At 36.3% G+C, this 23,214-nt stretch overlaps 1 protein-coding gene across 20 annotated transcripts in view; it reads left to right on the forward strand.

Moving 5' to 3' along the window:
* LOC5571124 (bcl-2-related ovarian killer protein) overlaps positions 1-23,214 on the forward strand; it is a 151,957-nt gene that overhangs the window by 57,633 nt on the left and 71,110 nt on the right. The window lies entirely within an intron of this gene.

The following is a 23,214-nucleotide window of genomic DNA, read 5'->3' on the forward strand; positions in this document are numbered from 1 at the left end:
ATAACCTTTTCAAAAAGTTTACTGATGGAGGAAAGCAAACTGATTGGACGATAGCTAGAAGCTTCTGCAGGATTTTTGACTGGTTTTAAAATTGGAACAACCTTAGCATTTTTCCATTTGTCAGGAAAATATGCTAATTGAAAACATTTGTTAAATATATCAACTAAAAATGATAAGCTACTTTCTGGAAGTTTCTTGATGAGGATGTAGAAAATTCCATCATCGCCAGAGCTTTCATGTTTTTGAATTTTTTAATAATAGTTCTCACTTCTTCCAGATCAGTCTCCCAGGCATTTTCGAAAACGTTCTCTTGATTGAGAATATTTTCGAACTCCTGAGTAACTTCATTTTCAATTGGACTAGTAAGTCCTAAATTAAAATTGTGCGCACTTTCAAACTGCATAGCAAGTTTTTGAGCTTTTTCGCAATAAGTTAGTAATAATTTGTTTTCCTCTTTCAATGCCGGTATTGGCTTCTTGGCTTGGGTTTTTTCAAGATTTTAGATAATTTCCAAAAGGGCTTAAAGCCAGGGTCCAATTGAGAAATTTTATTTTCAAAATTTTTGTTTCTTAATTGAGCAAAACGTTTCTTGATTTCTTTCTGCAAATCCTGCCATATAATTTTCATAGCAGGATCGCAAGTGCGTTGAAATTGCCTTCTCCTCACGTTTTTAAGACGGATCAAGAGTTTAAGATCATCGTCTATAATCACGGATTCAAATTTTACTTCACATTTTGGAATTGCAATTGAAGCCCGGAGTTCAACAATGGAATTTGTTAAAGTTTCAAGAGCATTGTCAATATCAAGTTTAGTTTCTAAAGAAATGTTAACATCAAGATTAGAGTCAACATACGTTTTATATATATTCCAGTCGGCTCGTAAATAATTGAAAGTGGAACTGATAGGATTGAGAATCGCTTCTTGGGATATTTGAAATGTTACAGGGACATGATCAGAATCAAAATCAGCATGAGTAATCAGTTGGCTACAAAGATGACTAGAGTCGGTTAAGACCAAATCAATCGTAGACTGATTTCTAGAAGAGGAAAAACATGTGGGGCTATCAGGGTATTGAATTGAGAAATATCCTGAAGAGCACTCATCAAATAAAATTCTGCCGTTGGAATTACTTTGAGAATTATTCCATGACCGATGTTTGGCATTAATGTCACCAATGACAAAAAATTTTGACTTAATGCGAGTCAATTTACGCAAGTCAGTTTGGAGCAAATTAACTTGCTGCCCAGAGCATTGAAAAGGCAAATAGGCAGCTATGAAAGTATATTTACCAAACTGTGTTTCAACAGAAACACCTAAAGTTTCAAAAACTTTAGTTTCAAATGATGAAAACAGTTGATGTTTTATACGCCTATGAATGATGATTGCAACTCCCCCACATGCCCCATCAAGTCGATCATTACGATAAACAAAAAAAGTTAGGATCTCTTTTGAGTTTAGATCCAGGTTTTAAATACGTTTCGGTAATAACTGCTATATGCACGTTATTAACCGTAAGAAAATTAAACAGCTCGTCCTCTTTAACATTCAGAGATCGAGCATTCCAAAAATATTTAAGTTATTATTTGGATCCAGTAGAAAAACGTAATCCAATAACAATTTGATTTGTAAATTTTACACCTACTTGGACTGCTTCAGTCATAGTGGTGGCTTTGAACATTGCATCAATCATTAGATTCAATTGTTCAGTTAGAAAATTAAAATCAGAGGCAGACATGTCATGTGATTTCCCATTGGAATTTCCGGTAGACGAAGAAGCGGAGTTACCTGTGACGGTAGAGTTTTTTCCATTTGATTTGAAACAAGTAGAATGAGTACCCATGGATCGAACAGAGGAGGAGTTCGAATTTCCTGCTACGATATCGGCAAAGGATTTACCGTGGGTAGATACATTCGAAATTGAAAGATTCGAACGGCTACCCGACGGATTAAAATTAGTTAGTGAATGAGCATGATTATGATCTTCCCGATGGGTATGATTCATGATCAAGCGATCGTTAACTGAAAAATGAGCATTGTTCGATACTCTACCAGGCAAATTCCGGAAACGACCGTTATCGTAACGGATATTATCTTTCATCTGCCTGGCACGAGCTTCAATGACCCTTTTGCGTGAAGGACAATTCCAAAAATTGGACTTATGGTTAGCCCCGCAATTACAGCATATGAATTTGGTGGTATCTTCCTTCACTGGACAGACGTCTTTGGCGTGAGAAGAACCTCCGCAAATCATGCATTTAGCATCCATGCGACAATTTTTTGTACCAAGACCCCATTTTTGGCACCGACGGCACTGAGTGGGGTTCTGGTAATTTCCTCCAGGTTTCTGGAAATGTTTCCATGTCACACGGACATCAAACAAAAGTTTTGCTTTTTCTAAAGCTTTAATATTATTTAGTTCTTTTTTGTTAAAGTGAACTAAATAATATTCTTGAGAAAGCCCTTTCTGAACAATGCCAGATTGGGTTCTCTTTTTCATAATGATGACTTGGACTGGGGAAAATCCAAGTATATCATTTATTCCATATTTGATCTCTTCAGGTGATTTATAGTCACTTGAGAGACCTTTCAAGACAACTTTGAACAAACGTTCAGTTTTGTCGTCATAAGTAAAAAACTTGTGCTTCTTCTCTTCAAGATGTCTGAGAAGAAGTTCACGATCTTTAATAGTTTCCGGCAAAACGCGACTCCTTTCTTTGCGATTTGGAACGAAACCTTGATTCCCCTAATGGAGTTCAAGATCTCCTGCCTAAATCCCCCAAATTCGGAACAACTGACCACGATAGGCGGCACTCTTTGCTTCCTCACTTGAATCAAAGAGCCTGGGCTAGAGGCTGCTTCGATTTCGTGTTCGGAAAATTTGTCTAGAGCATCGACATGATTGCTCATTTCGATACAATTATTCATTTCACCCTTGGAAGGAACTTCGCATTCCGGGGAAACGTCCTTTCTTCCATTCTTGCCACGTGTAGTGACAGTTTTAAAACCCACTTTTTTGGAAGGAAGTAGTGAATTCAGAGATTCACCCTTCCTTTTGTTTGTTGTTGATACCATGTTTAGTTAATAAACGAAAGAAGACGTGACCTTCGAGAGGTTTTTTTTCCCAAGACGGTGTCCAAGAAGGATTACCACCGCTAGCTTTCGCCAACGGGTCCTACGTAAAATCGAAGGCACGGGTCCAAACAAGGATCGTAAAGGGATCAATAGTAGAAAAAATAGTACTGAAAAGTACTGTTTTAGTAGCACTGAAAAGTACCGTTTTTAATTTTAGCACTGAAAAGTACTGTTTTTGTAGCACTGAAAAGTACTGTTTTATTGCTTTAGGTAGTTTTTAAGAAAACTTCCAAGAGCAGAGAGAATTCGTGTACGCACAGCACGAAGGTACGATGCGCACTACTCGAAAATACTTTAACAACCTCTTCACACTAGGATGGGTTTGGAAAAAGAAAACATGGGAACTTAATTTGCAAAAATAAAATATTAGGCGACAATATTGAATTTGGCCGCCATATTGAATTTTATCGAAAAACTGAATTCATGGTGTTCGCAGCCACCGATTTTGTTATAATTAAAATTTATGTGCGGCCAATATGGCCACCAAATATTTTTATTTTTTCAAATGAAGCTCCTATGTTTTCTCTCTGTTATTGTGAAGGGATTGCTCGAGAAATTTTCTAGTTACGACATTTGGAGTGAGGCAAGGATTGTCTAAAATCGAGAGTGCTCAAAAACTGTTTTGATTATAACTACCGAGGGATCCATCAATTTGTCCAACCGAATACAGTTTCTTTACTTACTCGACAGGAGGTTTCGAATGAGCAGAATTTTAAACATTTTTAAAGATCAAGTGTGGAAAGCGGACCGGTCTCAGCGAAAATTGCACATTTGGGAGCGATAGCTCATGCATTTCACCGCCTCAGAGTTCTGATGCAGTTATATAAACTTTGAAGAAGCTTTTTTGAAGATAAAATTCTGTTACCGTCAAGCTACCATTCACAATTTTCTAAATAATTTGAAGCGTACTAGAATACCACTACGTAGCGTGCAATTATATAATAATTCAGGGAAAAATCTAAAACTAGTGATGCATAACAAAAAAATACTCAAAAATTATGTTTGAAAATGTCACCCCGTACCGTTCTATGTCACCATTTACCGTGCACACTAGTGCACCATTTACCGTGCACACTAGTGCACCATTCACCGTGCGTATAATTTTCGTCATGATTTAATTTTGTATCTTAAAGAAACGTTGTTGATGGAGCAACTATGTTGCTAGAAGTGAGCGCACTCATTTTTAAGAGTATTGAAATCTTCATTTACAATAAAGACAATAAAAAGTTAAAAAAAAATACCGAGTTATTAAGAAAATTGAATGATAGAACAATTTCGATAACACTCGAAACTGTTGGCCAGGCTTTTCCACCAAGTTGTAATAAGGCTATTCTGTCAAAAGCATTGATATATCAAAACAAATCGATGAGTTGATTGAAAAAAAACTAAAACAAAGTTTTCCAATTAGTTAAAGCATTGATTTTTAAATAATATATTTATCTTTTAATTTATTTATTTACAAATTAATTTATTAAGACATGAATATAATGTTGACATAATTATTTACAGCATTAAAACATATGTTTCATTGCACTACAGAAAGTCTAAAATTCCTTAGATTTTTTTTTCAATCTTGTCATATGAATGTTTTGAGGCTGAATCAACATTTTATAACCCAACTTTATAAGTCAAACAAAGAAAAAAGACGGGGTTAGTGTTCTGATGGCTACCGCTTCTGCTTCATAAGCAGAAAGTCATGGGTACAATCGCAGGCCCGTCAATTTCCTCGTACTTTGTAGTTGTATACCTCTCACTTGCTTCTATTTTCCATTTTTAATCTATCACACTCAAACTAGGGATGGTTCAAATATTACGTAAAACAAAATTTGTCAATTTTCGACCCCCTCCCTCCCCCACGTAACAGCTTTTGTATGAGAAATTTTAAATGTTTGTATGGATCGTAACCCTCCCTCCCCCTATTGCGTTACGTAATATTTGAACGACCCCCTATTCGTTCATAGCAAACGCTAGAACCAGAGACGGACAAGAAACCGTTTCCCTAACGCTTCCATTCTTCCACGCGCATGCTTCCCGAGGAGGAAAGAATAACTCGCAATAACTTATGCATACCATATTTTGGTATTATAATGGTATTTGAAAAAAATGTTAAAAATACTTCATTTTGGTATTCGTTAGCTATTGAGGACTGCTATTGAGGAATAATGTAGTCGGTTGGAAATCGTTGGAGCAGTTCTTAATTTTACCATGGATTCTGTATTTTCTACAATAAAATTCATTTCAGTGTGAACTGGCGTAGATGCAGTCGGACTCCACGGTTTACAGTGGGCCAGTATAAGTGCAATATCATTTCCTTCCCCTTCCCCACATTGGTCTGCATTCTGACGTGGCAGGCACCATTGTCGCCTGAAAATAGAAGATCACCAGCACTTATACACTGAGGATGCCTGTTAGTCCCAAGCAGTCATTCGGTTGGTTCCTTTGCTAGGCACTAGGCTAATACTGAAAAATTCATATTCTTTATTATTCAAAATCTGAGGAAAGAACCCCTTGATATATCACTTGCATATTGATTTGTTTGGCGATGAAAAAACAAACAAAAAAGGCTCTCGAAAAACAACAGAAAATGACGTTTCATCGTTCCACAGCCTTGCGCGATCTTGAGCGGCGCGTTTCCTCCGTAGTTGGATGAGAATTTAAAATAAGCGCGACAATAAATTAGTGGTGCCTTAGTTGTGGGTGATCCTATAGTTGCGGTAGTGCCGTTTTCACTGATTTTATTACATTAGCCACAGAACCGACACTTCCAATCGACGTCTTGGCTAGTTGATACACGGAATAGTTGAAAAGAGCGTTCAAATTGCTTTAAAACTGATGAAATATCACTAACATTGCAAAAACTGTTCTTGCTTGTACCAATAGTTGCGGTAAAGTGTTCCTATAGTGGAGGATCCCATAAAAAAAACCACGTATACCGCAACTATAGGAACACAAATTAAAAATATACCGCACCTAAAGGAACAGTGTACCAATAGTGGAGGTATTATTATTCACTGACATGCCGTGGATTACTGCGATGAAATCAATTTTCTCATTAAGTCAATGGTCGTTACTTCCCATTACAACATTAACATGCACATTAATTGCGCTTCTTGAATTTAGGCGGTTAAATGAACTTCAATAGTGCTTAGTACCTCCACTATTGGGTACATATACCTTGCTTACGATTGTGATGTGGGCAAATTTTCGACGACACACACTTCTTCTCTTTTCAGGTACAGAACCTGTTTCTCAGATTAGTGTTCTTATGAACACTTCCACAGTTATTAACTAAGAGCTTCCTTTGCCAAATGGAAATTTTTGCATATGTGGCTGGTACAAAAATACTCTTTGCCCAAGGAAATCGAGAAAATTTGCTATACAAAAAAATCCTCGACCAGCGGGATTCGTACCCACAATCCTCAGCTGAATAGCTGCGCGTTTACCGCTACGGCTATCTGGGCCCACCTGTTCTCTGGAATGTGGTAAACATCATTCCAAATCGGTTCTGGAGGATCAGAACCAGTTGTCAGTTGTCAGTTGTCCATTCTGTTGAAAAAAATAAAAAATATTGAAAATGAATAAAAACCAAACCTCAATTCGCTAGGCGTTCAAAAACATATGTTGCTCAGCGAACGTGTCAAAACAAACGGCGGCTTCTGTCATTCATCCGCACCCGCAAACAGAATCGAAAACGCTGTTAATTGATAAATCAACCTCGTTCTGCAAAGCATTCTCCGTATATGCGATAATGATTTGTTGGTGATTATTATTTCATTAACGACCATTATGAAAGGATATTAACCTACTCCGGCTGCAACCGATCCGACTCTTCGTAGTCTTCGCCGACTGCTGATTTTGCACTCAATGCCCGCTGTGGCCCCAATCAGCATGTTCCGATCGAACATTAATACTTTGAGACCGACTACCGTTTTAAATTATAGTCCACCGGCCATGTCTGGGCACACCAGCTACAGAATCGACATAAATCAAACAGTTCAATCCGAGACTGGTTGCCAGCGGGCATTTCACCGACAAAGTTGTCAACTAAAGGAGTACCATTAAATGCAATTACACGCCTCCCGCGTTATGCTTGAAAACCAACAACAACGCATTGCTGCGTGTGCGTGGTTCGGTAGCCAAGATTTACCGAAAAGACTTTTTTCTGATTTCCACGCCGCTAAAATCGTCATCATCGTCGAGAGTATCGCGCAAAGTGCTTAATTTATGTGACTTTTTCATGTTTAATTCATGGCGCAGAACCAAACTCGGGAAGGACTTTTTTTAAACGCCGGAGCTTGTCTAACACGATGAGGCGGTTAACGTTTTTCATATCTTTATTGAGGGTCTAGCGAGTAAATAAAACCAGAAAAAATAATCACGCAACTTTCCCCCCTGGGGTCGTTTGTCCAACTGGGGCTGCAATCCAGCCGACTGCATCGTTCGCGCCGAAGAAGTGCATAGGAACAATGAATTAATTGCATCAACTATTCACTTATCCGATTATGCAACATTAATTTATTTTTTTTATTGAAAACAAGGTATATAACAAGCATTTGTAGTTCTACATGTTCATTTAGTTGGTTAACTTCTGAACGGTTAATACTGAATCGTTGCTGGGTTGCTGTTCGAGATTCTAGCAACATACCCTGCCTAGCGTATCCTTCCAGCTTTCGCCACCTTTTGAATAACGGATTCGTCGTAGAGTTGAGCAAGATTGTAGTTCATCCTTTTCCACTCCATCCTTCAATCTTTCCATTATATTTTTTCGCTACACATTGTGTCTTTTACTTCTTCGTATTCTACTTCCTCTTTCCTTTTACTTTTCTTCTTATTTTTATTCTATTTTTTTCTTCTTTTTCTTGGTGTTAGCGGCCTTACTTCTAAGAACACTTCCTCAGTTATCAACTGAGTGCTTTCTTTACCAAAATTACCATTTTTTTAGCACCAAATTGTTATAAGATTATGTTTCTCTTTTGAATCAAAATATTTTGAAATGGAATGCTCGTTTTTTGAATGGTATAGAGGACGAGCTGTTTCCAACAGCTAATAACAAACATATAGCAGTTATTACTGAAACTTATATTAACCCGGATCCAACTCAAAAGGTATCGAAGCTTTTTTGTTTATCGTAATGATCGACTGAATGGAGCACGTGGTGGAGTTGCTATAATCACTCAAAGGCGCATAAAACGTATTTTTTTTCGTCATTTGAAATCAAAGGTTTTAAAACTTTGGATGTTTCTGTTGAAACACAACTTAGTAAATATAATTTCATAGCTGCCTATTTACCTTTTCATTGCACTGAGCAGCAATTTAATTTGCTTCAAAATGACTTGTGGAAATCAAAAGCAAAAGTTTTTTTTTGTCACTGGTGACTTTTATGCCAAACATCGAGCATGGAATAATTCGCAAAGTCTGTCTTTCTTCAAATAATGCTTTTTCGTATATTATGACTAGCGTTGGGCAAATTTGTCCAGAACTGGGAGGGAGGCACCGATATTACACACAAAATATGACACAAAGTTATTTCGATTTGCAAGAAAACTTCAGCTTGCCAACGACAATCAAGGCAGACTTGATGAAAATCGCTAGTTTTCTTTTGTTGTGTTCCTTCGATTGTTCTGGACAAACATGGAAAATGGGCCAAAGTTTTCTGTGCATTTATTTTTCGTGTTTATTGGTTAAAGTTAAATAATACGCATTTGAACACTTTATATTCAATCAGGATAAAAGGTGCTATTGTGACATTACTTTTAAATAAGCATGAATAGCTTTTCAATCGATTTTTTTGTCACATTTGATAAAATACTAAAATACGTTTTAATCAATTACGCGCTTTTATCATGTTTGTCCATTGTTTTAGATCTGGGCTCACAGTGACAGTTCGTGACAGCAGAATCTCGGCTCATCTTGACGTACATAAACTTCGTATTGGTTTCTCCCTCCCAGGTCCAGAACATCGATGTTACTGAATCGATTCACATTTGTACTGTCGAATCGATTCACCGATTTAATCGAATCCTTTAAATCGATGTTTTCAAATCGATTCGAATCGGTTGAGAATTGACATTTATGAAGCTTGAAATGAGACCAAATTGCATTTTCATTCGATTTTCCACAAATTCTTTAAGAAACATTATACCACAGATAAACAGACGTAACACTTAGAACAAATCTCGATCAAAATCATAGTCACGAGGACATGTACGCCCAATGCTAAAATCGGTTTGTTTGGCCGACAGGCCAATAGATGGCGGTAGTGTGTAAACGTCAAACGCGAACGAAAACGATGCGAGCGCTGCAGGTGGCGGATTGGCCACCTACCATATTTATGAATCGACCGTTAAAATGGTGGTCGATGCACAATGATGAGAGTGTGACGTCTGTTTGTGTGTGATTTAACGATTACAACAAAATGAATCGAATCAAAAAATCGAATGCAGAGAATCAATTCACCCGATTTTAGGTGCTCTAAACATCGATTCAAAAAACCGATTAATCGGAAAACAAACATCGATTTTCAGAACATCGATTCAAAATCGCCCAATGCTAATTACGACCAACATTGTTTTCAGTCGTCAACAAGGATCCAAATAAGATTAACTCATGCATTCCCAAGCAACCAAAAGTTCCGATAAAAGGGCACGTTTTGGCTTAAGCAGCTCTCTTTTTAATTAATTAACCGAACTTCAGTTCACATAAAGTTCATTTCAATTTCTAAATAGAATGGTATTTACCATAAAGTAGGGAAAAAGTTCGATTCGAACTTGTTCTGAACCTTCTAGTTGTTGATAAGTGTATGAGTTAGTTTCTCGAGAATCAAGTTCAATCAATAATATCCGTTGTGTTCTCTTAATCGGCGATATAGTTACATTGGAACTCAAAACCTACTAGATGTAAACTTTTGAGTTCACTGTTTAAGTAAAATCCGAACTATTGGTTGCTTGGGTTACCTCTAAAGAAACCCCATCTATCATACTATTGCTTCATGTAGAGTCACGTTTGGTTCCATCTACCAATATGTACGCATTCACCTTCAATCAGGTCATCGGTCTGCAATCGTTTCAAATGTGCAAATCTTCAACAAAGAAAACAAATTAACTGGATCTTTTGAAAATTGTACCCCGGTTGTTAAACACAGCTTTTAACATGTAATCTTCTAGCACAATGTTGAACAACAGGAACGAAGTCCTCAGAAAGATTCGAATGAACTCGAGTGATCGTCGAATTCGTCACGCAAATAAGTGCCTAGAGTTGCGAGTTATAGAACGCAAAACCAGTGCAAATGTGATTCAAACAACTGTCAAGATAACTATGAAAATCAACTTTTTTTTAACTTTATATCAAGAAAGAGTTGACTGTATTTATAAAGATTTAAAAAAACATATATCTGATAAGAAATGGAGATTGCTCTAAGTACTTTATAATAATGTTTATTATAATAAATTTAACCAATAATTGATTCTGACAATGGATCATTAAAATAACCAAAACGGCCGCTATGGAAAGCATAGGTAGCGCCACCGTAGCCTTGTGTGTTTGAAAGAACAGCAATGCTGTCATAATGTTAAATCCCATATACAGTGGCGCCTTTGTTTTGATGCGGTGAGCACTTGCAAAAACTACATTCAATGATCCATTGTAGAGGCATTTGCCCAAAGCATCGGGAATTATGGGGACAAGGGGCAAGCGCGCCACCTCCAATGTTCTAATGTTTAACCCAGGATAAGTATAAAAATTTAAAAAAATTACTACGAAAGATTAAAAAAATGTCTTTAATTCGCCAACGCAAAAATTGCGAAATATCATAAGAATGTTTCCGCACAGTATTGATGATTTAATTTATCATTGTTCAATATAGGGTAAATGATGGCTGCGGCATCCTGAGGGTATTTTCGGCAGCACTAACTTATCGTCCTTGTTAAAATTTATCTACGGAACAAGAGTTACCTTCAATGTACTCAATATATTCCTTGAACTATAATCTTCCATGTAAATCTCATCTCTCACAATAATATTATATAACATGGGTTTAATCACAAAATGAAATAAATGCTTACAAAATTATCGTCATCCGTGAGCTGCTGAATAAAACAACACAAGAATAGCATTAGAAAAACTCACCACTTTTTTTTTTTGGCGTTACGTCCCAACTGGGACAAAGCCTGCTTCTCAGATTTCTTATGAGCACTTCCACAGTTATTAACTGAGAGCGTTCTTTGCCGATTGACCATTTTTGCATGTATATATCGTGTGGCAGGTACGAAGATACTCTATGCCCTGGGAATCGAGAAAATTTCCAACCCGAAAAGATCCTCGACCAGCGGGATTCGAACCCACGACCCTCAGCATGGTCATGCTGAATAGCTGCGCGTTTACCGCTACGGCTATCTGGGCCCCTGTCACAAAGTAAAATTATTGCACATTGTTTTCCTCGGCAACCACTTTTTATTACTGGAGTAGGTTGCTAGAAAACCATATTTAATTGCGGTGTATGTTCTATTCACAATTTAAATAAATAGAAAAATTCGAACACAACTAATTAATTTATTGGAATTAGGCAACAAAGTATACATTGGTAATAATAGAGCCTATCAATACTTTCCTTATCTGAAGATTGTAGCGCATATACTTCAATATACCGAGAAACAAAAAAAAACATACGTCTATTAATAGGTTAACCAGGGTTGGGAAAAAATCTGAAATTCACTCTACAGTAGCCAAACAAAGCCAATCACAGTCAGCGAAACCAGTGAAACACACGCCCATCGCTGCTGTAGGCAAAAAGTCTTGAAAATTGCAAAACACCCGTTGCTAAGGGCAACCCAAAATTACTGTAGAAAAATGTTTTATTTCCCGCTGCATTTTCCGCATTTGGAGCCTTCAATGACACTAACGATTTAGAAAATTCATTCACTCTACATAGGTTACTTGATGAGATTCACGTTTTTGATCTACTGTATTAGGAAGAGCCACGTGATTTTCGCGAAATTCAAGCCTACTACTATTACCATTCCCAGCACTGAGGTTAACTATTTTGGCAACACTCATGTTTTTCTACAGGCAATCAGAGGATTTGCAAAGGGTCTATTTTGATTTTCTCATACACTGAGAATAATATGAACGATTTTACCTCATTACCCCGAATGCCATCACTCAGAATTCCATTACCCCGAATGTACCATTACCCCGAATTCCATCACCCCGAATGGTATTTCCCCGAATTTACAATTATCTTGACATCAATCTCATGACCTTTCGCTTATGAAGTATGAGTATAGCCCACTACGCCTCATCGGCCTACATCTCCATTCTAGGATTTTTCCATCTATTCCTAAGATCTTACCTGAGAATTACGTCACGGCTACTTCTTTCTTCCTAGGACGTCTTCAATGGTTCATCCATGAATTATCTTAGAAGTTTTTCAAAAATAATTGGAATAAATCTCGATTACTTTTTCAAATCGACGTAAGTAACTTCCATACGATTTTGAGAAAATTAATTCAGAAGAATCACAACCTGTCTTCTAAAACTGTTTTAAAATAAATACCCTTTTTAACATTTTTTCGACGCGTACTTTGTTTAAATTTTGCATACAATGAGCTCGCGTTCAAAAACTATGGAGTTCCTATTATTTAACACAAGAATTTTATGACAAAATTATAAGCCGTTTTATTCAGTTACTTTCGACGTTTTTCTACCAGTGTAAAATCGACTCAAGTAGTGTTTTGTTTTGATTCGTGGTTAAGTCACTTTGTCTCTCCATACAGTGGAACGGCGAAAGTAGTGGTTAGGTTGCGAAAGTTAAAAATCTTACTTTCGTCGTTTTGTGAATCCTGAAATTAAACGTTTTAGAACATGAAAAATCGAGCAAAACTTGTAGAATTTCGTTTGCGAAACCAGTAGGATCGATAGAGTAGGTTTGTATACTTTTTTGACTTGAGTCTGTATGAATAAGTTTCCGAGAAATACTGAAAAATATCTTTTTATCTCGATTGTTGCCACATGTTTTATTCTGCTCCTGACGCCCTCATACCACAATTTCTCTAAAAGCTGACACTCAGACTCATTACGCGTAACAATGTAATATTGACGCCCGTCCTTAGTAATCATACAATTTTCCACTATAGACAATAATTATACACGAGACGGTCTGTCCTCATCCGGTTAAGCAAACCGGGCTGGACATAGATATTAGAAGCAAACTGAAATCGACAACGCCACTGTGCCGTAGGCTGAACGAACACTACAAACAAAAAGGTATGGTGAGTATCCCGATCATATGCGTAAAACAAAATTATATCAACTGGTGTTCTTCATATTTAAAAATATATAGCAGAATGTGTTATAAAAAAAATCTGATGGTGTGTTAAACAGGGTTTGAGTTCTGAGACAATGGGCCGTATGAATAAAATGTAGTAAAGTTGAGTTTACTACATTCTCGGTAGTAAACGCTATATGTGGAACATGTTTGTGTCATTTTCCTTTCTACACCTTTCGAACATACTACAAACAACGCATTGCTATGAATAAAGGTAGCATTTACTACAAAGCTACTGGTAGTTAGCTTCAGAGGTTGCTACACATGCTTTGAGATTGCGACATTGAATGGAATAATTTACTTTTGAGTAAACATCATGGGAAAACGATATGAGCTTTGATATTTCGGAAGGTATTTTGAGTTTTGCTTAGGAATTCTGAGATTACGAAAACATTCGCCCTGCCAATTCTGAGATTCCGGTAAGATTACCGGCAGTAGCAATTTGTAATAACCGTGTGAATTATGGCATTACGATAATTATGTTATTTTCTAGGAATTTTAGGATGTCGGTAAGAATTCAGATATTTATAATGTCATTTTGAATTTTAAGTGTAAATTCTGTCATGTCAGATTTTTTTGGAATTCCGGAATTCCTGTAGGAACTTTAGGATTCCGATAGGGATGTCGTATTTTTTAATTCTGTAAGTTTAAATATAATTCTAGGAATATTGCGGAAATAATAGAAATTTGGTAAAAACTCTCGAATTGGGGTGGGAATGGGATTCCGGATATTAATCTCTTAGAATACTGTGGGTATCTTTGAGACGGTATTTCTGTAAGAATCTATGAGATTGAGGTGGGATTCCTGCGAATTATTGTGTGAATATTTGTAATTCTGAAAATCAATCTTTGTAATTATTGTAAAAACCTTTAAGATTCCGTTGATCTTTAGTTCCGTTGGAATTTCAAAGCAAAGCTTTAATATAAACCTTTAAGCGAAGTATGCACTTCAACAAAAAAGTAATCGCCTATCTCGATGCGTGGAAAATTTCTTGCAAAAAATGGTCAAGAAACGCATTTTTCTTTGATCGCAGTACGCAGTTGAAAAGAAATGTCATTTCAAATGGAGCTCACTGTAGAAAATTTCTGGACCATTTCTTCCGCAAAATTTTTTACTTTTCTTGAGCGGAACAGCATACTTAGCTTTAGTATGTCGGTAAATATATTATAGATTTCAATGGGATTTTTTGTGAAATCGATAAGAATTTTAATAATTTTGAAGGGAACCCTGGTGTTTTAGGATAAATCCGCATTGAATTCTAACGACTATCAATGGAATCACTACAATTCCCATATAAATCTCTACATTCTAAGTTCTAGAAATTCCAAGGATACTATCAGAAAGCCCACCAAAATAACGAGAATATCACAGAAACACTTAGAACTTGCGGAATTTAACATGCTGTTAAGAAAACACACGGGGAGCATCAAAATTCTACCGCCATTTCACCAGAATCTCAGTACTGGTGCTAGAAAATATGTTATTCCTAATTTGATAGCTGTAGCCTCAAGATCTCTTCATAGATGTTAAGCTAATATAAAAAAACATCAATCACTGGCGTTGGCGAAGATCGAAAACCACTCAGAAAATTCTTTGATGTACCATCATCATAAAATCATAGACATAAAGAGAATACCAGACTAATCGCAAAATTACACTACAAATCTTGCCAAATTACAGCACCTTCATGATTTTGTGCAAATTGTCGCGTAATCGATTAGATTCCATGCATTTCCTTCATATTCATGATTGTATTAATTTTAAGCGTCACTCTGAATAGATTGTTCTTTACGTGCAGAATCAGTCTGCACTCTGAATGGAAATTTCTTAACGTGCAGCTTCAGTCACTGCTCAGGTTCGAAAGTAGTAAGTGCTACATGTTCGAAAAGTTTTTTATTCATACCAAAAGTGTAGTAAACTTTGTGGATTTTGTTTTTGAGTAGATGCTACATGTAGTAAAGTTCAAAGTTTTTATTCATATCACCCAATCTCTCTCTAAAACAATCACGATGCACAACATATCATGAGAGCCTGTTTATCATTTTCTGCTACAGCTCTGATTATATCGGAGAGATATCAGTGAATGATAAAATCCATCCAAACAAACTCCAAACTTTGGGGGCACTATATCTATCAGTTCGGAGATTGTTTACACAGCGTAAAAAAATGTCATTTTTGCGTGTCTCAAGGATCAAATTACGTGTCTCTAGTAGATTTGGGGCTGCTGAATCTGATGCCGTTCTCAGAAATGTTCCAGCACGTCACAATTTTTAGATACAGGTCGCCAAAGTTGCATAAAACACTGGTTTCATTGATGTTTACATAAAAAAATAAACAATGATTTATCAAACTTTTTTGGGATCTAATCCACCAAGCATGCAAAATAGGACTTTAACTTTCATTTCAGATATTATTTGGTTGAAATTGTACGGTTAAATTTAGATTAAATCGATTTTTTCAATATGCTTAAAGTCTCCATATAAAATTCTTTGTTTCTCTTATATGGCAAAATACAATACTTTTCTAAACCGACAAAAAATAACTTTTGAGCATCGGAAGTGCTATGAACTTTCTTCATAAATGTTGTTATACACATGAAGTTTGAATTCTGAGGCAAATTAAGCAAATAAATTGCCATACAAGCTGGCAAACTTGCATGCAAGTGGGCTGAAATAGTCAAATTTAGCATTTTCAACAACTAATATCTCAAAAACTAGACGTGCTGTGATATTTCTGAAAATGACAATGGATTCAGCAATCCTTAATTAAGTTCATAGCGGTATTTTGATGCTTGAGACAAAATCGTGTTCCACAGTGTTATCATAGCAGTAGAATAAAACATCTATCCAATGGTAAATAAGCAATAATATGGGTCTTACCATCGTTATCTCTTCGGGGCTCTCATTCGTTGCTGTTATTTATCAAGCTTGTTACAACTTGCGTAACATTGCCGATCATAAACCGATGTAGATGGATTGTTTTTCTTTGCTTGCTTCGATCGTGCTTTGAGAACGAATTCTGCCTGGTGTTGGAATAGCAAATATTATAACAAAATATACAATACGAAGTTTGCCGGGACCACTAGTCAAAAATCAATTACCGTAAAATCGGGTGTAATTGATCAGAAGGGTGAAATTGATCATTGTATCACACGATTTTATTTATGCGTAATGGAGTACAAATATCAATGTAAGCTGCAGTAAATGAACGTTGTTTGTCGTAACTATTGTCGCATTGTGTGTTGTGAAGTTTTTTGCATTAAAGAATGTTTATTACTATGAAAATAATGTAAAATTTCAAAATCATGCACGTTGCAGTATTGACAAACACCTATGAACTTCTTTTTCTAAGCAAGGATTTGAACATGGTATAAACCTGAAAGTTTGTGAAGATGCTTGAGATATATCCCCAAACCAGATTTCATCGCCAAAACTCGTACCAATTAGCTCATATGGTAGAAAAAAAATAAAATTTCCGTTAGATATCATTAAATTCCTTAGGAAATTGCATACATTTAGGCGTTTTCCGTGTAATTCTTGAAATTTGACTATTCATTATTTATATAAATATTGCATTGTTAAGAATTTGACAAGCATATTCGGATTCAGGGAGCTCAAATTTATCATATAGAGTTGTTTTGAAAACTAACAATAATGGCATTGACAAGTGATCAATTTCACCCCGAAATAAGATTCCCTGATTTTTTATTTTAGATATATTTGTTAACACTAAAATGACATTTGTTAGAAAATTTCGGTACATGAATCGATGAGGTTCACCTTTGTACTTGTTTTCCTGCATTTATTTGTTTGGCATTGTTAACATTATAGAAAACAGACCAGAAAAACCGTGAAAAATGATCAATTTCACCCGAAATTACGGTACAACTTGTTTTATTCTTACTATGAAAATAAGATAAAAATTATACACGTGTTTTGTATAAGCACATCTGAATAATACAAACGTTAATATAAATATCAACAGACGTCTGTGTTTTAATTTTATTATGCTTTTCTGATCGGGATGTGCTGATTGGACGGTCGTCAACTGTCTCTGGCGGTTCAGAAACTAGGGAGTCGATGCCGGTTATGGACCCTTTGCGTATTATGGACCCCCTACAGAAAAACATAAAATTAACACTCAAAGCAACTTTATTCCTATGAAAATCCACCGGGGGAACTTCGATTACATTGTTAGTCAGCAGTTTCAGGCAAAATATTTGGTTTGAGACGCATAAATACAGATATTTGAACAGTTTTGTAAATGAAACCACACAAGAGGGTCCATAATACGCATTTCCAGGTGGGTCCATAATAGGCTCGTCGGCAGCGAGCCGGATTACATGGGAATCAAATGGAGGGTCCATAATACGCAACGTCAAATTTGTAAACAATCCTATTATGGACCCCAGGAGGGTCCATAATAGGCATTCGGACAACAGTTTTTCAAATGCATATTTCGCTGGAAAAATCGAATGATTTTGTATGTTTCATAGACGTACTATGAAGTAAAGACATTGAATTTGTTGTTAGACTCCACAAAACGTATATGCGTCTGAGATATCATTGCGGAAAAGCGTATAGAATGAATTTCAGCTACTAAGGGGTCCATTACTAGCATTGAAACCCTATCCTCGCGTTGTTGCTATCGGCTGATGGCATGGCCATTGCTGACTGCGAGGTGCGAGATCAATCATCAACCGAAGGGTGCTAGTTGGAACGCTGCTGGTGCTCAAGTTTTTTTCGCACTTTATAATAGAGATTTTAATTCGGTCTTTAAAAAGCCATAAAACCTATCGAACTATAATTATTTAATTTGATTACAGGCAGTTATATGGAGTTATTAACACATTTTGTGAAAATTGCCCCTAATCGCCTGTGAAACAGAAGACCAGTGCGGATTAAGCGGTCTAGTTACGATGGGTAACACGTTTGATTCACGGTTTGCGCTGCTAAACGGTGGCACCATTCTCGTGACTGAAGTAGGGCTAGCTCGTAGCTTTTTTTGCTGCTGAAGGGTCATATTAAGTACAATTACGACAGAAGTTAGCGTTGCTCAACATTGAGCATAACTGGAGTTCACTTGCTTGGTTCATTGCCATACTGTACCAGTTCAATGAATGTTTGAAGCTAAACCTCGAGGGAAAATTGAAATGAAAAGAATTTTGATTGGATTAGTTTTGCACTGTGTATCTGCGAGAACGTCATGTCAGTGATTAATAAGGTTTCATAAGGGCGCATATATCTACTGCGATCTGGTTGCAATAAAAATCACTGAGCGAGCATTGTCCAATCAGCCGTTTACAGTGACGGACAGAACAATAAGTCACTTGAAAGTAAAAAGTTGACCTCTCAGAAATTTATAGCCTTATTTGTAACAATCACAAGTTTGTTTACAGCTCATTTATTTTATGACATACCTATAGAACTAGGTAATAACAAAAAAAGAGTGACATAATAATAATACCAGAACAGCAAAAGCTAAGTTTTCCCTTACGTGTCGGATCGGATTTTTCACCTTTATGATCTTATTTCTCTTGCTAAGAGGTTACGCTTCAGGAATAATTTTATTCTACATGATGGTATGGAGAATTGAAGACGAATGTGTGATGATAAAATTCATTTACCTCGCTTTGTTGTCTAATAACACAGAACACCTAGATATAAGAAATTAATATAATGCTTGAAATGATACTAATAAAGAAATTTAAAAAAATATATCTCGCTTTTCTACCACTGGCGGTAGGTGTTTTATTTTACTGGCACAATAAACAATCCCTGAACATCCGATAGCAATAGTGTCCCCCAGGTTTGGAGCTTGTTTAGAGGGGTTTCATCATGCGCTGCTATCCGCCCGATCTTATCAGAGTTGTAGTAGGCTCTAATAATGTGCTGCATATAATACTGATTGATACAGAGAGCGGTAAGTGAGGGTTCTCTCAATTTTCTCAGGATTCATACACTGCTAATAATCCAGAGTTTGGATTCCAAACACTTCTCGATAGATTATGAGTATTTTTGTCGTTGGTTGCACCACTTGTGATCCGAGCGTACTTTTCCGGTGAAATTTATCACAAATCAATGTGTGCCTAGTGCTAGAAGCCAAGCACTTAACAAGCAACTTACTGTGAGATTTGTGAAATGTTAATATGACAAAAAATGAAAATCCTTGTTTGGATGATATTATTATATAATAGTATACTATTTGTCCTTAAAGATTTTTTTCGGTACAATGTTGAATTTTTTTATATATTTCTGAGACTGCTGAGACTTCAAAATATTTGCCAAAATTCATCGAATCAAACCACAAGTAAATTTATCAATGGGATTTATAGGGAAAAAAATTGTATTATAGCAATTGGTTCATGAAAATTTTCTAAAGTGAACGGAAAAGGAGTTTGTTTCATTTTCATTCCAAAATCACAGTAAGGTCAAATGGTTGTCGGTCAGTGCAGAACATTGTTTTGAGAAAGTTTAAGAAAATATTTTGACAATTTCTTTGGGACCAGGATTCTGTGATTCCATCATCTATGGTTCCATGAGAATCTTGAATGAGATTTTTGTTAATTGTGAGCAAAGTTATATGAGAAGGCCAACCAGGATTTTAAAAGAAATGCGGCTCAGAGATATTTCTAGTTTTCTGTCACAATAACACCAAGGACGGATCATGTGAATATTTTGTCAAAGATTTCCTGTATGTATCTTGTTAAAGATCCTGTAACAATCCTGTCCAAGATGTGGAATCCTATTCCTGATTAGGATTATGTTAGTGTTAACGTACTGCTCAACTGTATCCAATTTTCTGTGAGATTTATGCCCCGAATTATGTTTGAATACTTTCCAAGATAGTATTGGATTAATTGTCAGGAAACGGTACAAAAACTTAGCGTTACACAGATTTTTGAAGAGCCATAACTCTAAAACTAGTCATTCGATTTCAAATTTTCTTTCACAGTCATAAAGCTTAACTCTTCAACTGATAAATAGGAATATTCTACATAATCAGAGCAAGGAAACAGAGTCTTAAGAGGGTCGTGAACATATGTCATCATAAAAAAGAGTGTTACAATGGTTCAGAGCTCATATATCAGTCATTAGACAAAAATATTATAATTTTATTTCACCTTTGGAAACATTCAAAGCCAACATTTCAGGGAAAAATATCAAACAGAGTCGTAGCAAGGCAAATTAAGAATGGGGGGCTACTATTTGAAATGTTTACCAAACCTATAAAAAATATATTTCAGTGCCGCTTCACGAACAATTTTTGATTTTGTTTCACGATTCGGCATATTTAGTGTAGAGCTTCAAAAGAAAAGTACTCAACACGGCCGTAGCTAGGGAAAACAGTAATAAGGGGCTTCCTTTAAGTAATTGCCAAAAAAAATCATAAGTTTATAATGAACAAACCGATTTTTCATTTTCTTTTACCATTTGATGCTTAAAGTAGTATATTCCATCCAACTTATACCTTGTATTTTTACTGATTCTTTGTTTTTCTTTAAAACTCTAACTTTGGCATACCGATCAATGGAAGAAATTGCTGGTGTAATTTCTGAAGGAATCCATGAAGAATTTGCTGGGAAAATTTCTGTTGTAGTTCCCGAACTTATACTTTAAAGAAGACACTGACACGTTAATGCTTCCAGTGGGCATTTATGCCCTTTGAAGAAAGCACCACACTAGACAACGGACTACCCACACAACCAGAATGTACATATAACGAAATCACCTTTTGCGTTATGCGATTCTTATATGCGCAAAGTTTCACGTATAAGATGTCGCGAAAAGGTTTTATGCGTACAAAAGTGGAGGCGATATACGTGCATATTTTATATGATGAAAAGTAGTATGCAATGTGAGTGTGTAAATTTTATTGCGAACTAATCTGTACTCTTATACGACTTAATTTGTAACAATAAAGTTGATTTGACAGCTGCTACGGATTGATCTGACTTACTTTGTATGTGTATGCGGGACGAAACGTAATGTACATATGAACCCATAAAAAAGCGTTTTATGCGAGGAAACTCGTCGGTCAAACGATTTCGCACACCATGTAGTGCGGGTGTGATGCAATTTGTACTATTAAACGACTTTGTTCGTTAACTGTTATGTGACTTCTGGTTGTCTGGGTAGCATGCAACGCCCAGTGGCACAGTCGGAAAAAAAGTCCTCACGAAAAGTTTACCGGCCTGAGGCGGGAATCGAACCCACACTCCCTAGCACGATGCGACTAAATGCCTGGTGACACTAATCGCACGGCTACGAAGCACACATACTTATACTGAAATAGGGGATATAGGGAAATACCTTGGGAACTCCCTGAAGGATTTTCTAGAGGAATTTCTGGAGTAGTTGCAGAATTAAGAATCCTTGCTAGAGCCCTGCACGGATAAAAGTCTGATCCCCACACCATGATTTAAAAATCATGAAATTCATAAATTGGTCAGGTCATAATATCAGGATCACAAATCATGGTTCCTGGAGTCATAATCACGATTTCTCATAAGCGTAACATCCAGTGTGAAAACACTAAGCGGCGCACTTTGCTTCATCACATTCGTATCGATCACTCTTAATTCAAGATGACGAAGCGGTTGAGTTGTAGAGTACGTGGCTCACAATCAGAAGGTTCTTGGCTCGAATCTCATTGCATGCTATTTTTAACTTTTTTTTTTATTTTGTCGATCATAAACGGACTCAGCATTTTTGGCATTTGAATCATGATTCCGAGCAATCAGCTACAAAAACCTAACGCGTGTGTTGCGTTACGGCAATCTGACTCATGATATCATGAGTCCAAATCATGGTGTATTTTCATAAGACGAAAACACGCTGGAATCATGATATCATGAGTCATAATCTTGTTTTTGATTTCTACTCGTGTGGAGGAATCCCTATGGGAATACTCGGAAAAAAAATCCTGATTGAATCTGTGGATCAATTTATAGAGAAGTCTCTGCATGTATCCTTGGAGGAATATGTGTAAAATATATGAATTATTTCTTGCTGAAATCTTTGAAGAAACTTCTGGAGAAATTCTGGAGGGAATCGATGGACAAACTCCTTGAAAAATCTCAACAGGATTCTCATGAGGAATCATTAAAAGAGTTCTTTGTATAACAAATTTCTGGAGGTATCCCTGGTAGAACTCCGGAGAAATTCCAGATGGAGTCCTTGGAAAAATTTCTGGATGAATCCTTAAAGAAATTTCAGGAAAATGTATGAACTATGTCTAGGTGAAATCTTTGAAGAAACTTCTGAAATGCTTAAAAGACTTTTTGAAAATAATTTCTGAATTATTTCGTGGTGGAATTTTCCGATACGAAATCCTTGGAGGAGTTTCTGTAAACAACATGAGGTATTTGTTGGAGAAATAGAAGAAGGAATCCTTGGTGGAATCCTGGATTCCCTATGAGAATTCTCGTAAGAATCTCACGAGCAATCTGTTGATGAGTTTTAGAGGATTCTCTGGAGGTGTCATTGGAAGAATTCCTGAAAAATATCTGACAGATTTCTTGATGATTTTCTGGAAGAAATCATTGAAGGAGTAACTACTTTCTCTGGACGAGTTTTCGAAAAAAAAAATGTCTGAACTATTGCCAGCATAATGACTCTTTAGAAATTCCCTGACATTATGTACCTTGGATAAATTTTTACTTTGATATGGTTTATATATACTATTTCTAGTTTTTGTTAATATGGTAGGAAAACAAAACATTCCTGCAAATTTTCTTTTGATTTGCTCCATCATCAGG

This window comes from Aedes aegypti, chromosome 3 (genome assembly GCF_002204515.2).
Source record: "Aedes aegypti strain LVP_AGWG chromosome 3, AaegL5.0 Primary Assembly, whole genome shotgun sequence".
Taxonomy (NCBI): Eukaryota; Metazoa; Arthropoda; class Insecta; order Diptera; family Culicidae; genus Aedes; species Aedes aegypti.